At 37.1% G+C, this 17,070-nt stretch overlaps 1 long non-coding RNA gene across 1 annotated transcript; it reads left to right on the top strand.

The window, feature by feature from the left end:
* The first annotated feature begins 38 nt into the window (after nucleotides 1-38).
* On the top strand, nucleotides 39-1,830 carry LOC113339959. Its single transcript, XR_003355200.1, has 3 exons — nucleotides 39-1,016; nucleotides 1,167-1,354; nucleotides 1,473-1,830. It is a non-coding gene; the product is annotated as an uncharacterized LOC113339959 (long non-coding RNA).
* The last annotated feature ends 15,240 nt before the right edge of the window (nucleotides 1,831-17,070 follow it).

The raw sequence follows: 17,070 nt of genomic DNA, 5'->3' as shown, positions 1-17,070 counted from the left end.
TCAATCTCTCATAATTTTGGTCTCAGGTATGTTTTTCGGTTGTGAAAACAAGTTTTGATTTTGGGATTGTTTGATAGGAAGTTTAGTTGATGGAATTGAATTGTTTGTTAATGGTATTGAGAGTCGTGGGGTTGAGCTTGTGTGGCTGAGAAATTGGAAAACATAGAGAAATTAGACAGTAAATGTTATATGACTCAAACTACATCACTGGAGGAAACTAATAAGTATGATTTTTCATTCACTTATTGTAGTGTGTCTGAAATTTGAAGGTTTAGCGAACTTGGTGACTTCATTGCCAATTATTATGATCTGCCTTGTTTGCTTTTGTTAGGATTTATGTACGCTGTATCGAATGTATGTTTTGCTTGTGGTGTATTTGGTAATAGGAAAACAGAAAATGTTGATAACATCGAGTTATAGAGACCAAGTTTAGGTGACCCAGAGAACCATCTCTAGAAAAGAAAAGAAATGAAGAAGTGTTGATTATCATCTTGTTTGCTTTCACTTCATTCTACTAGTTTGTAGCTTGACAACCTCAATAGTTGCATATAAAAGCTGAAGTATTAGTCTTTCAGATTGTCCCTAGTATTGGGTTTCTGTTATCTCTTCGTATTAGTTGTTAGTAGCTTATTATATCACAAGTGAAATCAAAATTGAATACATTCAGGCTTAGTTTCAGTTTACAAGTATGGTTCTGAATGTCTCCCCTACTTTGTTGGAAGCTTATTTCTAGTCTGGATAAAAACATGCTGAGTTGTTGTCCCTAGAATTCTGTTGGTTTTGGCAGCGTTATAAATTTGTGAACTGTGGTATATATATTTTACTGTTAGTCATGCACACATATCGATGTACCATTTCGCTTACTCTCGTGCAATTGTCCAATTTGACAGGGATTCTTCAATTTTACGTCACGCAGACCTCGGCATCTTTTGCATCTTTTGAAGCTTGGATATAATGTCATGTACAACGACGTTGATATGGTCTGGTTGGAAGAGACCCCTTTACATATCTTAAAGGTAAACATGATGTATACTTCACTGGTGACATGACTGTAGTATGAACACACACATATCTCGTGTGATGCATCTTCAGTCATCAATAACAGTTTTGCTGTTGCAGAACTCTAACATTATTACCTAATCCTTGACATATTTCTCATTTTGCAGCCACCTCCTGGCAAGAAGGGGCTTACATACATTTGCAGCTGCATGATTTTCCTCAGCCCAACCCCTGGAGCAAAATTAGTTATGAAGAAATGGATCGAAGAACTTCAAGATCAACCATGGTCTGAAAAAGCAAAGGCAAATGACCAACCTGGGTTCAATTGGACCTTTGAATAAAACTGCTGGACAAGGTAGCTTGTCTTTCATTCTTTACTTTGGATTCTTCAGAATAATTGCCATATGAAAATCCGTTTGACCAGGTTTTGTTCAACGCAACAATGTATATAAATCTCTATGTTTTTATCGTAGGTGGATCTGCATCTGCGTTTCCATCAGGAGGAGGATTATATTTCAAGAACAAGACTTGGGTGGAAAACATGCTATCATCCATAACTTTGAGAAGAAAATACAGGGTTTTTATGATTTTGGATTCAGGCTTGTGGATGAGCATTCCAATGAGTCCCCTCACTTGGTAATCCGTATCCGAAACTAAAACTTTTTGTGTTCCCAGGGTCTGGAGTTCGTACCGAGAGCACTTTTTGAAAAAAAAAGAAGAAGAGCTAATTCCTTTATAGTAGAAGTAACAGTCTCTTTTACTCTCTCCATAACAGCTTGTACATCTTTAACTTGTGAAATTAGTGTTTTTGATGAAAGGCATGATGATTTTTATCCTGCATGTTCTGAACTATTCATTTGTCCTGCAAGCCATTTATTAGAAATCCAGCCCCATTAGAAGGTTGTTGCATTGATTTGTGACATGATTTAAGCGTCAACTCACCATTGTGCGTCCATTTCCATTTCCTACTATATCCGTCGTGAATGCAACAAAATGTGTCTTCCATTGTGATCTTTATGCTTGTCACAACCTTAATTTCTAAGGTGATGATATGACAGCAAATTCATTGACCAATCTGTCTAATCTCAAGGAAGTTGTAATACGAAATCTTGCTAGCTGGAGTTCTTCGAACAATGATGAAAGACTACAAGAGGCAAATGCAGATTGCATCTGAATTTCTTAAGTTTCCAAGACATTTTGCAAGTTGTGCGCTTGAGTTCCTGACCCAGAGTAGATTCATTGACTTTATAGAGTGGGCTTCTTAAGACAGTGACGTAAACTTCATCTAAAGTGTGTGCACTGTGCTCAAGGGCGATATCCCAATGGGCTTTTTCTGGTACAAAGTTTGCATTTAAAATCCCATGATCGAAGGGCATTTTTCTACTATTTTATTATCAAGCCTGTTATAGGGGCGTCATGGTTTATTAAAGGGGCGGCATTGTAATAGAACAAAAAGGGTCATTACATGATAATTGAAGTGCCCCTTATTCAAAAAAAAGACTGGAAATGACAAATTTACCCTTACATAGTTTAGTGTTGATAATCTAGTTTAGTGTTAATGATTAAGTTTCACTTCAATTAACTCTAAATCAAAACAAAATCATATTTTATAGTTTAAAAAAAGATCCATTTTTTTTACATTTTCGGAGTTAATTACGGTTGGAATTTTGCGTGTAACCAACCGTAAATCTTAGTTACGGTTCGTAAAAGATGAACTACCAACCGTAACTGGTTAAATTTGAAGAAAATCCAATCATAAAACCAATAATAACTAATAATAACTTAATACTCTATATGCTATTATAAATAGGCATTACTATTTTTATGTTGTAACTAATAATAACTTAATACTCTCTAAATTATTGTCTTCCAAGTTGTAAAAGTAGGTTTTTTTTGCTTGAAAACCGCGAACCCACTCAATTCCAGACCATCGAGCTATCCATCCACGGATATCAAATCTCCGAGTGATGGAATGAACGTAATGGAAGCGTAATAGTACCGGTCTTCAAGAACAAGGTGGACATCAAAAGCTGCATGAACTACATAGGTAGAGGAAACAGAGGCCGAGGAAGGGGAGGAAGGTTTAACTCACAAGATAGAACAACAAGTCAGAATGATCAAAACCAAGGGAAAAAAAAGAATGATAGATCAAACATTATTTGTTACAGATGTGATAAACCAGGATACTTCTCCTCTGTATGTCCTGAAAGAATACAAAAGATGGAAGTAACAAACAAGAATGAAACAAGGGAAGCAGATACAACTCTTTTCATGCACGAAGTTGTATTCTTAAACGAAGGGAAACTAATACCAAAGAACTACGAATCAAAGGATGGAGAAGAAGGAATCTGGTATTTAGATAATGGAGCCAGCAATCATATGACTGGTAAGAGACACTACTTTTCTGAACTCAATGAGAAAATCAAAGGACAAGTGAAGTTTGAGGATGGATCTTCTGTAGAAATTGAAGGTAAAGGATCAATTCTATTTCAGAGCAAGACCGGAGAATAGAAGCTTGTCACAAACATCTACTTCATCCCAAACTTACAAAGCAACATTCTAAGTTTAGAACAAGCTACAAAAGTTGGATGTGATGTTAGAATGCGACAAGATTATCTAACAGTTCATGACCCAAGTGGAAGACTTTTAGTTAGAGTCTCATGCTCACAGAATAGACTCTACAAGATAAGTCTCATGATTGGAAGGCCATTATGTCTGAATATGAGACTGTTAGGACACATAAGCTTTAGAACTTTAAAGGAAATGTCTCAGAACAAGATGGTTCGAGGACTACCACAGATAAATGATGAAGCAAAAATCTGTGAATCATGTTTAGTTGGGAAACAAACTTGTCAAGGTTTCCCAAAAGAAACAACATTCAGAGCCTCAAAGCCATTAGAGCTTCTTCATGCTGATTTATGTGGTCCTATTACACCACAAACCCTTGCAAATAACAAATACATATTTGTTATTATAGATGACTTCTCAAGATATATGTGGTCTATTCTTATGAAAGAAAAGAGTGAAGCATTTGACAGATTCAAAGCTTACAGATTATTCAATCCAAAAACGAAAAGAGTGATAGTGAGTCGAGATGTGGTATTCGATGAAAAAGCAAACTGGAACTGGAAAGAAACTAATGATGGACCAAGTAGGGATCCAGGAATGTTTCACATGAGATGGGGTCAAGTAATTGATGAAGGCGAAGGACCCATAATCATCAATACCAATGGAAACAATGATGTTAATCAAGAAGAAGAAGAGAATAATGAAAACACTGAGAATAACGAAGAAGTATAAGAAGAAGAAGAAGAGATCGATGAAATAACTCAACCCATTCCACTGTGAAAATCAACAAGACAGATACAAAAGCCACAGTATCTGGAGGATTATGTTCTTCAAGCTGCAGAAGAATGTGAGATTATGCTACTTTCTGTTAATGATGAACCAAGGAATTTTCAGGAAGCAAAGGTCTCGACTAAATGGACACAAGCATGTAGAGAAGAAATTATTTCAATCAACAGAAACAAGACTTGGTTTCTAGTTGATAATCCAGGTAGGGTAAAAGTGATTGGTCTTAAGTGGATCTTCAAAATGAAACGGAATGTTGATGGTACTGTCAACAAATATAAGGCAAGACTTGTAGCTAAGGGATAGTTCAAGAATCAGGCATAGACTTTGATGAAGTTTTCGCACCAGTTGCTAGACTAGAGACAATTCGTCTCTTAATAGCAGAAGCTGCATCAAACTCATGGGAAATTCACCACTTAGACGTTAAGACAACATTCTTACATGGTGAATTGCGAGAAGATGTGTATGTTGAACAACCAGAAGGTTTTGAAGTAAAAGGACAAGAGCATAAGGTTTATAAGTTATCAAAAGCTATATATGGTCTAAGACAAGCTCCTCGAGCCTGGAATACAAAGTTAGATCAAATCTTAAGAGAAATCAGATTTGTTAAGTGCTCTAAAGAAACATCAGTATACAGAAGAGAAGAAAAGGGAACACTTCTTGTGATTGCAGTCTATGTAGATGATCTATTTTTGACTGAAAACTCCCTTAAGGTGATCAATGAGTTCAAGAGAGAAATGTCATCAAAGTTTGAGATGTCAGACCTCGGAAAACTCACTTATTACCTTGGCATAGAAGTCCATCAAGGAGTAGATGGGATTCAGATTAAACAAGAAGCTTATGCAAGGAGACTTCTGAAAGAAGCAGGATTTGAAACTTGTAATCCAACTAAGATACCAATGGAGTTTGGACTTAAAGTTTCAAAGGCACAAGAAGAAGCAGAGATTGACTCAACGAGTTATAGAAGAAATGTTGGATGCCTAAGATACTTATTACACACAAGACCAGATTTGGCTTTCTCTGTGGGAGTAGCAAGCCGTTATATGAAGAGTCCACACAAATCTCATGGTGATGTAATAAAGCAGATATTGAGATATCTAAGAGGAACAATCAGCTGTGGATTGAAGTATGGTCGAGGAGGATCAAGAGGAATTGTTGGGTATAGTGACAGCAGTCATAATATTGACCAAGATGATGGAAAAGGTACAATTGGTCATATATTTTATATAGGTGAAGCACCTATTACATGGTGTTCACAGAACCAAGACACTGTATCCCTCTCATCCTGTGAAGCTGAGTTCATGGCCGCAACAGAAGCAGCTAAACAATCAATATGGCTTCAAGAACTGTTGAGTGAAATCAAAGGAAGAGAACCTGGAAAAGTTCTCATCGAGATTGATAATAAGTCTGCAATTGCACTCACTAAAAATCCAGTGTTTCATGGGAAGACGAAACACATTCACAAAAGGTATCATTTCATACGAGAATGTATCGAGAAGGAGATCATCAACGTTGAACACATACCAGGAACTGAGCAGAAAGCAGATATATTGACAAAGTTATTAGCTCGGATCAAGTTTGAAGAAATGAGACAACTGATTGGAGTACAAGATATGTCACGGGTAAGGTTGAAGCTTAACGGGGAGAATGTTGGTTAATCTTCAATATAGAAATCACTAACAAGTTGGTTAGGATAAGAATAGGAAATACATGAAGTTCTAAGAATTAGGAGCTAGCTAAGTTCTAAGAAAAGGAAAGACATGTAATAAGGTAATAGGACTAGGAAAAGGAATTCATAGTTCTATATATATATATGATCACCAAAGTTGTGGTTGATCATATGAGAAAGATTAGAGCTTGTGTTTAGTTTTGAGTGATTTTCTAAACATAATAAAGAGAGTTGTCTTTATATAAGCTAAGTTTCATCTTGCAGTTGCCATTAGTCCGGACGTGCGATGAATTTATAAATGACTTTCTAATCAATATAGGGCTTCACCAAGGATTAACCCTGAGTCGCTATATCTTTGATCTAGTGATAGATCAAGTTATGAGGGACGTTCATGTTGAGATTTCGTGGTGTATGCTCTTTGAAGATGACATGACGCTTATTGGTGAGTTCAAGTACGAAGTTGAAGAGAAACTAGAGTGGTGGCGTCGAATTCTAGAACTGAAGGACTTTAGGCTAAGCAGGACCACGACTGCGTACCTGAAGTGCGATCTCAAGGATACCAGAACGGGCGACATATATTTTTTGTTAGCCGGGAAGCTTGTACTGAGGAAGGCCTCCATCAAAAATTTGGGATCGATGATACAAAGGGATGAAGGAATTTTCGAGGTCAAACTGGACACAAGCGGACGCGGGAAATGAAGACTGGGAACATGCATCCTTTATGACAGAAAGTGCCCAACAAAGATGAAAGAAAAGTTTTATAAGATGACGATACGACCGACGATGCTGTATGGAGCGGAATGTTGGGCTACTAAAAACTAGCACATTACAGAGTTACGCACAACACATATGCGAATGCTGATATGGACTTGCAGATATACGAGGAACGATCAAATCAGGAATGAATGTATATGCAAGAAACTTGGGGTAGCACCAATTGGCGAGATGCTTGGCATCTCCAACGAAGATCGCCAGATGTGCACGTGACTCATCAAACGAGCGGAAGAAAGGATGAAACGAAGAGGTTGACAAAAACAAACGTGGGATGAGATCGTCAAATAAGATTTGACTCGAAGGAACTTATCATAAGAATTAGCATTAGACAGACATATGTGGAAAGCAGCGATCTATGTTAAAGAGGTATGATATCTGAACTTGACTTGGTGTTCGACTTTGAAGATAAAGAATTGCGAGTGGGGATTTGTGCGTTTGCAAGTTATGCCTCCCTTTTTATCTTCAACCAACAAACATGTAAAGCTACCTTAGCAGGATTGTGAAAGGGGATTTTTCCCCTATAGCCAAGCAGGGATAAAGTGGAAGTACCACTGGTGGTTGTGAACACGTAAGCCCATCATATATATAAGTGGTGCCAAAAAAGAACTCGGTGTGGAAAGCGCCAAAGATCTCCGCCCCGTATGAATGTCACCTACACAACCTGTATACGTTTTCCAAAAAAATGAAAATAAAGTGGGTTGTGCCGAGGCAGGAAAGACGGCATATGATCTGTATTAATTGTCATCTCTAGCCTACACCAACTTGCCTAGGACAGCTAATCCTAGGAAGAACCGACCAGCAGCTGAAGGCTTTCCCACTTGAAACTCCTCACTTTTCTTCGAGTTTTTTCCTGCAAATCCAGTTTATCAACCAAATCGAATTCAATGGCTACCAGATCTACACGAAAGTAAACCTTAGGACTCCTGGGGGCTGAATGGTAGATTAAGAGCTGGGGGTTGTGGATTTGAGGAACTGTTGAAGACACGATTTTGAAAGGTATTTGGAATTTTTTCCTGATTAGCTTTTTTAGATCTGATTTGGTAGGGGTAATTTTCATTATCTTTGATGTTTAGAAGAGGTTTGGTTTTTTACTGATTAGCATGTTCTAACTCTTTCCTAGTGATTGCTAATTTTTTCATGTTTAGGCTTTCTTCTTAGTGTCGTTATCGCGTCTCCTCGCTTAGGGGTGCGGATAGATTTATGTTCTTCTGTTGTTGGGGCTTCTTGTTTATACAAGCTGTAATTTGTTGTTCGTTGTCCAAAACAAAATTAATGATAGGAATAATTGAAAACTCTATTGCATCTTCGTATGGTTTCTATGGATTTGGGGTTTAATCTGGGTTTTTAAAGGTGAGTTTCTTAAAGTAGGTTCTTATAACAGGGTTTTTAAGTTTAAGAAGGTATTCGAAAACCTTATTGTTAGTCCATAGTCGATTTCTTAAACTGTTGTTTCTGGTGGTCCTGTGGCTTCCTTTCTGTAGTAGTTGCCTCATTTGTGTACGATGTTGTAAACTACTGGTCTTTATTTAATGTAATATCTCTTCTGTTTCGCTTGTGTTGTGGTTTTAAGTGAGGATATGCTACATGTGGGATTTTAGTCGTGGCTTGATAGCTTTTGCTTGCAATTAGTAACGGTTTCTTACTGTTCCTCTTCTTTTCTCCATATCTATTCCTTTGAATGTTTGTATGGTTTAGGTAGCTCTGATTTTTAGCATTACATGATGTGTTATTTGCCTGTTCTATTTGTGCTTAATTTCAGTTGGATCTTAATTTTCTTTTCCTCTATCGTGGGTGTTTTCCTTAGTCCCTTCTTTCAAGATTTTTGAAGTAGGGAGAAATCTTTTTTGTCCCTAGTTTAATCTTTTAAAAAGTTTCTTTTTAAGTTTAATTCTGTTATGTGAATTGGGTACTAGTTATATAGTTTAAGGTCTGTATTTGTCTGGAGTTCAGTTCAAATTTAGAACCTTTTATAATCACCTGTTATGCTTTTTTGAGTCATCCGTTCTACTTGCCGAATTTCTGTGTGGATTTAAAATTTCATCCTCAGTCCCCAACCCGAAGCTCCTCTAGTCAGCCTAAGATCCCAGATAAGTCTACTTAAACTACTAGTTTGTATCCTCTTGTTCCAATCTGATATTTTTGATTTATTTATCGATTAACTTCTCTGCAATTTCAGTTTGTAATTTTCTTGAAATCTTCTCGTAATAGTCTTGCTCACAATCTGTTCGTTTTGTGCTATCGAATTTGTAATTTGCTTGAACTCTGCTCGTAATAGTCTTGCTCACAATCTATTCTTTTTGTGCTATCGAATTTGTAATGGTCTAGTGTAATTTTCAAGGTTAAAGTCGTTCTTGTTATCTTATTTTTGTCAAAGTGGCAATATATTCCCTTTCTGTCTCTTGTAATAGTCCTTATACGTAAGTGCTATTTTATAAAGCACACCTTCTAAATTTTGTAAGTGTGGTCTTATAAAGCACATCTTTTAGATTGTAATTTCTCAGTTCTTCAGGTTTATGGTTGCTTCAAATTACTAAGCCAAAATGTGCTGAATGTTTTCATTGAAACCTGTTTTGAAGCATACTGAGTTTTTTTGAGGCATACTGAATACTGCCAAAATAGGGTCACTAAATAAAAAACACCACCCCCCCTTATAATGGCATATTTACCCTTATTTATTATTAATTTTAATAATAATGATTAGTTAATAATGTTAATGATTGACTGGTTAAGTTGTTAGTGTTATATTAGTTGCAAAAATCTGACTTTTGAGTAAGAGAGTTGGGTTTTTGAGAGAGGAAGAAAGTGAAAAAAAACTAGGGTTCTTGAGATTTGGGTGATTTTGTGATTCAAAATGGATGATCCAGGTGAATATTCATCTCGTAGACACAATATAATACACATTAACTTCAACAATGATCCTGATTTGGCTAATTTTTTGGATTATGAGAATGATTTTGTTCCAACTTTAACTCAACCTCAACCTAAAACTCAAGATGATGGTTTTTATGAGCCAAATCCAGAGGACGAATACATTGATGAAGAACCCTGTAGTCAGCCTAAGCCCCCAGGTAAGTCTACTTAAACTACTAGTTTTTTGTATCCTCTTGTTCCAATATGATATCTTTGATTTATTAATCGATCAACTTCTCTGCAATTTCAGTTTGTAATTTTCTTGAAATCTGCTCGTAATAGTCTTGCTCACAATCTGTTCGTTTTGTGCTATCGAATTTGTAATTTGATTGAACTCTGCTCGTAATAGTCTTGCTCACAATCTGTTCGTTTTGTGCTATCGAATTTGTAATGGTCTAGTGTAATTTTCAGGGTTAAAGTCGTTCTTGTTATCTTATTTTTGTCAAAGTGGCAATATATTCCCTTTATGTCTCTTGTAATAGTCCTTATACGTAAGTGCTATTTTATAAAGCGCACCTTCTAAATTTTGTAAGTGTGGTCTTATAAAGCACATCTTTTAGATTGTAATTTCTCAGTTCTTCAGGTTTATGGTTGCTTCAAATTACTAAGCCAAAATGTGCTGAATGTTTTCATTGAAACCTGTTTTGAAGCATACTGAGTTTTTTTGAGGCATACTGAATACTGCCAAAATAAGATCACTAAATAAAAAACACCACCACCCCTTATAATGGCATATTTACCCTTATTTATTATTAATTTTAATAATAATGATTAGTTAATAATGTTAATGATTGACTGGTTAAGTTGTTAGTGTTATATTAGTTGCAAAAATCTGACTTTTGAGTAAGAGAGTTGGGTTTTTGAGAGAGGAAGAAAGTGAAAAAAAAACTAGGGTTCTTGAGATTTGGGTGATTTTGTGATTCAAAATGGATGATCCGGGTGAATCTTCATCTCGTAGACACAATATAATACACATCAACTTCAACAATGATCCTGATTTGGATAATTTTTTGGATTATGAGAATGATTTTGCTCCAACTTTAACTCAACCTCAACCTAAAACTCAAGATGATGGTTTTTATGAGCCAAATTCAGAGGACGAATACATTGATGAAGAACCTTCTTCTAATAATACACAGGTATGCTCTTATAAGACATCTAATCTCCTTTTCTTTAGCTTCAATTCACCTAAAATTTTAATTTTTACAATTTTTTTTAAGAAAATCAGTACTTGGGTTCGGCTGAAAATAAGAGCCGAACATTGCACCAGGGAAGAACGGTTCGGCTGGTTCGATCTCTTTCACTGTATATCCGAACTAGTTACAGTGTAAAGTTCGGCCCAACTTATGTCAGCCTAACCCTGCACTGTAACTTCAATCTCTAGGAAAGTCCGTGGTTCGGATCTAGTTGTACACTAAAGAATTATCCGAACTCGTGAAAGCTTATGGTTCGGCTCATTTGCTAAATTTTCGTATTGGCCGAACCTATATTTACTCTGAGCATTTCCTTAGTTAGAGTTATCTAACCACGCCATATTCTTGTAGATGGTGATTGCTGAACCTCAACCTTTGCACAATCAACCTTCAGCTGTTAATACCATTCACGAAGATAATCGAGATCATTTCCAAAATGACTTGGTTGGTAAAAAATTGAGTGATGTCTTACTTTATATGTTAAAATGTATATACATCTCAAACGTTTAGTAAGTATATATGTGACCTTGTATTTCTGTAGAGATGGGGAAGTAAAGAGGAAGCAAAGGCTTGGGCTTATGAACATGGATTGCTAATAAATTGTGTGCTAGTGACCGGGCAACAAAGCCGAGATACCCGGGTAGAAATGGTTTGTGAGAGAAGCGGAAAAGACGTTGATAAGCATAAAAAGGGTTCCGTGTATGTTGGGAAGACGAGGAGAAAGAAAAAGACCAAGACGAAGAAAAGAGAATGCCCTTTCAAGATTGTTTTCAACCGTATAGGAGAGAACAAGGATGAATATTATTGGACTATGAATAAAAAGATGGATTGTCGTCATAACCACCCACGTGCACTTGATCTTCATGGACATGCAAGAGTTGCAAGGATCAAAGACCATGAAATGTTGAAAATAGGTAAGATGTACAAAGCACGTATGCCATCGATTAAAATCCTAAGCATGTTTAAGGTGGATGACCCGCAAAACAAATCCACTCTATGAAATATCTACAATGCTAAAAGTACTTTGAGGAAGAAAGAATTGCAAGGTAGGGTAGTGATGCCATAATTGATGTGGCTGGCGGGGAATAACAACTACATGGTCCAAAAGGAATTGGATGAGTTCGGACAAGTCACACATCTATTTCTTGCTCAACCGGATTGCGTTAAATTAGCTCAATGTTTTCCGCAAGTGCTTATAATGGATTGCACATACAAGACAAATAAATATGAGATGCCGTTATTGAACATAGTGGGGCACACCTCAACCAAGGTACCATTCACCGTGGCCTTTTGTTTATTAAGAGACGAGTTGAAAGAAAGTTATGTTTGGGCATTAGAGAAATGTAAGTTAATGTTTCGGGAGGATGCTCTTCCTAAGGTGATTGTAACCGACCAAGAATACGCTTTGATGTATGCTATTGGTAAGCTATTTCCGGACGCCCACAATTTTCTTTGTACTTTTCATATAGGGAACAACGTTAGGAGAAAATGTCAACCAATAATTCAACCGCTTAAGATGAAAGACTTAGAGGATATTAAGTCACTACCGGATGGAATACGAGAAAAGAAAAAGGAGAAATTTATGAAGGATTATGATGAGAATGAGAGGTTGTGGGAATGTTTCGCACGTGAATGGGAATCTTTGACGTGTTCAATTACGAAAGATGATTATCGGGTTAAACGTGACGAACTTATTGCGATTGGGGCGCCGAGTATCCAAGTGTCGTTGCCTATTTGCTTACCGAATATTTGGATCCTCACAAAGAAAGGTTTGTGGCTTGTTATACAAACCAATACAAACATTTCTACAACCAAGCTACAAGTATGGTAGAGTCCACTCATCATCGATTGAAGAAGAACCTTTTTGGGCGAGTTGACTCGGCTGTGACGGTGTTTGAGGCAATGAAAGAGTATTTCAAAATGGATATCGTAAGAATTAAAGTGGAATTTGAATATTGTTCATTGTTCAAGCATAAAATTTATAAGGACGATCCTTGGCTAACAGGATTAACTTACCGGGTGTCCCATTTGTGCATTGACAAAATTATGCTTGAAGTACAATTGATGAAAGCTTGGAACGCAAATGATCCTCATGAAGTATGTGTTTGTAAAATGAAAGAATCCATGCGACTTCTGCGTCGCCACCAAATAGCTCGATACGTGGATGGTATTATACCTTTTGATCATATTGATAGTTATTGGAAACAATTGAGTTTTGATACTCTCCCCGCGGATGATCCCGATGAAGAGATTTGGGATACTCCTTACGGGAAAAAATTAGCCGAGAAATACCGAAGTGCATACCGGGGTCAAAAGCAAATCATTTACCACAATTTGAGAACGGTCCTTTATCCTTTCACCGAGGAGGATCTTTTGGATCCGGAAAAGGGTGAGGGGAAAGGTAGAAAAAGTACCAAATTGACACGAAAAAAGGAGAGAGCAAAAAACAAGTTGTTGGCTACCAAAAAAGATCCATCGGGAGTTGAGCATCATGATGCAAAGTACAAAGCGGAAAAGATGGAAATTGAGAAATTGATGAAGTTGGGAGAAGTTAACGTTTCAAGGAAACGTGGTCGTCCGAGTAAAGATAACGGCGAAACAAGTATCCGAGATGATACCCCAAGAGACGTTAAACTCAAAGGGAAGATGTTTTCTTTGCAAGAAAAAGGTAAACAAATCAAGACGAAGGAAAAGAAGACTATACATGCGGTGGGAAAAATGAAAGGACCTAAAAAGGATGAGGATGGTAAGTACTTGCGCCCTACTAATATGATATATGACAATTACATGGAAGAAATACCCGAAATTATTCGTGACTACATTATAACCATGGACGACGTCGAAGGGGATGGAAATTGCGGTTATCATGTCATGGAGGAACAACTAGGACCTTTTCAAGAGGCGAAGAATTCAGAATGGCAAGGAGATGAAGTCAAGTATATAAGGAATCGGTTCTTACAAACATTGCGCCGAAACAAGAACTTCTACAAGGCAATGATGAGAGAGGGGTTCCAAGAAGAGACGAAGGGGTGGCGTCGGAGTATATTGCATTCGAACGACGTTTACATGGGGATTCCATCATCACAAGCGACCATTGGATGCAAATGCCGATTTGTGGGTTTTTGATAGCGGAGACTTTTGATTGCTTGGTTCATTGTTTCGGGAGGGTTGGTAATAGTTTTACTTATGCGCCGCCAACAAAACCTTATAGTGAGGGTCTAAAATATAGAAGACTCGTTCTTGCGTTTGTTCAAGGATGTCATTTTATCGGCCTCAAGCTTAATCCCGGTTGCCCATTACCTCCTTTGAATTGTGAAGTCTTTTGGCCGGGATTCCAACATAATTACTCGATGGATTGGTGTGCAAACTACGCGACGAAAATGGACCTTTGGAAAGCTTCGTACATCTCGCTTATGAAAGATCAAGTAATTGTACTGACGGATGAAGAAATAAGTGAAGATGAAGAGGACGATGTCAATGAATCTGTGGTAAGATTAGGAAGTCCATAAAACATAATATGAAGTATTTTTGGAATTGTCATAAATGATCGGTTGTGTTTTTTTTTTGTGAGGATGAGGTAAGATTAGGAAGTCCATAAAACATAATATGAAGTCTTTTTAGAATTGTCATATAGGATCGGTTGTTTTTTTTTTTTTTTTGTGTGAGGATGACGTAAGAATATAAACCGCATACAATGCATCCTCAAATATTAATACACTATATGAATGAAATATTTTGGCATTTTGTTATTTATGTGTTTGTTATTTACACCAAAAAACAGCCGAACCTGACAAATTGCAAAAAAACTTGAGGGAATTGTCAGGTTCGGCTGTTACGATAATTTAAATTAAGAGCCGAACATGACAAATTGCATTGAAACTTGAGGGAATTTTCAGGTTCGGCTGATACGATAATTTAAATTAAAATCCGAACATGCCCTATATTTTTGATAATTCCAACAGTTTTCATTAATAAACCTTTTCATTACAAAATAAAATGGACACTACACAATATTAAATAGTTGAATAAAACCCAAATATGGGTTATTAGAATCGCATACGATTTTTGAGGAAGTCCTCAAGGATGCGGTATTGAGCGTTGTATTCGAAATCCTTTCCCTTTCATCGTCGCCATTCCGCTCGTGACCGGTCTTCAGTTTCAACAATGGTTTCACCTTTAAGTCGATATCTCCTTACAATCCGAACTAAAGAAATAAAATCTTCAACTTGTTTTCTTATATCAAACAATCGACAAAATAACGCGGCAAGATCTCGGTTGTGAGGGTTCCCGGTGTCGGAGCAGAAGCTTTCATGAATTTTCCCCCAATAACTTTGACTCATTATACCATTCATGCGACGTTCTTCACCCCTTTTTGGATAATAGGCTACGTAGTGTCTGCATAGTGATACATCTTCATCTAAAGTAAAGTTTGGAGAATGAACTGCCATTTTTCCAGAGATATGAATAAAAAAGGGGCATCTAAAGTGGGTATATATAGAAGCTACGTGAGTAACGGCTAGTTTTGTAAAAAACTAGCCGTTGCTCAATTATTATGAACTTGAGAAGTAAGGTTCGGCCTAAAATTAAGAGAAATCGAATTAGACGAACTTCTCTATATTGTGAGTTCGGCTCAAAAAGGAATACTACTTTGGGTCCGAACTTGACGCTGTGATATACAAAACTCCATTAAGGTAAAGTCATTAGTTCGGCCAAAGGAAAAGAGAAGTCGAATAAGACGAACTTCTCTACAACAAGAGTTCGTCTCAAAAAGGAATACCAATTTTGGGCCGAATTTGACACTGTAAACTCCATTAAGGTATATCCATAAGTTCGGCCAAAGGAAAAGAGAAGTCGAATGAGACGAACTTCTCTATGATACAAGTTCGTCTCAAAAAGGATTACTACTTTTGGGCCGAACTTGACACCGTGATCTACAATACTCCATTAAGGTCAAGTCATAAGGATTCAAAATCTAATTTATAGTCTTAAAAGTTAAACCAGAAATACGATTCATAGTGATAGTTAACAATTAAACCGGAGATCCAAGTTATAGTCTTAAAAGTTAAATTAAAATCCAAAACATCAAAGTGCAATAAAAAAACATATTCATGCACCACCACCTCGACTACCACCTCCACGACCTCTTTTACGACCTTCACGGCCTCGATGTTCATCATTGGTATCAGATGCATTACCACCTCCACTTGGGCCTCCAGGTTCTTGCCGGATTCTCTTCATCGACTTTTTCTTTGCACTGACGGATTGACCTACGCGAATGACCTCTTGCAATTCGTTGCAGAAACCTTGTTGCTCAGCCACTGATGTCGTCTGTTTGCAATTAACTTTCTTCTTCATTTTCCTTAACAACTTAGTTGCCGACGAAAACTAATATCATTTCAAACCAAAAATTAAAGAGGAATATACTTTCATATTTTAAAATACTTTTAAAAGAGTAAATAAAGAAATCACTTACCATTAGCGTCATTGCCTCGGATACATTATGGATTTTGTTATCAGACACTTTCTTTGCTGCAGCTTCCTTTGCTTGTGCCTCTGCGATTTCAGCTTCAACAAGATTCTTGACTTTCTCTATTAATAATGAAGGGATGGGAAACTTGATTATACCAATCCATATACTCTTCTACAACTTCACAAGGAGTTGACGCAAACTCTCTAATCCCTCCCAACTCAGCATGTTGTTATCCATTTCTTTCCAATGAAGAAGCGATGGCTCGGGATCATATTTTGGTTTCCATGAACCGGTGATGCTCTTTGTGCCTTTACCTCCCTTCGGCATCAACTTGAATTTTGGTTATCATCATATGGTACTGTTTGGATAAACCCAAATTGGCGGAGTACTCGCCGCGGATCGAAAATTACATACCCGTCTGGATAGAACAACGGTCCGCAGTATATCCCCAAAGGCATATCTTCGTCTTCAACGAATTCATCTTCTTCTTCTGCCGTGTTATATGGTTCAAATTCAACATCGTATCCATCCGAAGTGTCTAACTTTTCTCTTAAAGAGATTATCTTGTCGAACTTATCCCTCTTCTTATAGTCTTTGAACTCATATTTTGCCGAAGTTGGAAATGTATCATCCACCACCTGAATTGGTGTGCTTAATTTCAACTTCGGGAAGTGATCATATACCCACACCTACATTAATCGCAT

The sequence above is a fragment of the Papaver somniferum genome, unplaced genomic scaffold, assembly GCF_003573695.1.
Source record: "Papaver somniferum cultivar HN1 unplaced genomic scaffold, ASM357369v1 unplaced-scaffold_21, whole genome shotgun sequence".
In the NCBI taxonomy this organism is placed as follows: domain Eukaryota; kingdom Viridiplantae; phylum Streptophyta; class Magnoliopsida; order Ranunculales; family Papaveraceae; genus Papaver; species Papaver somniferum.
This window is presented reverse-complemented; position numbering and strand designations above follow the sequence as displayed.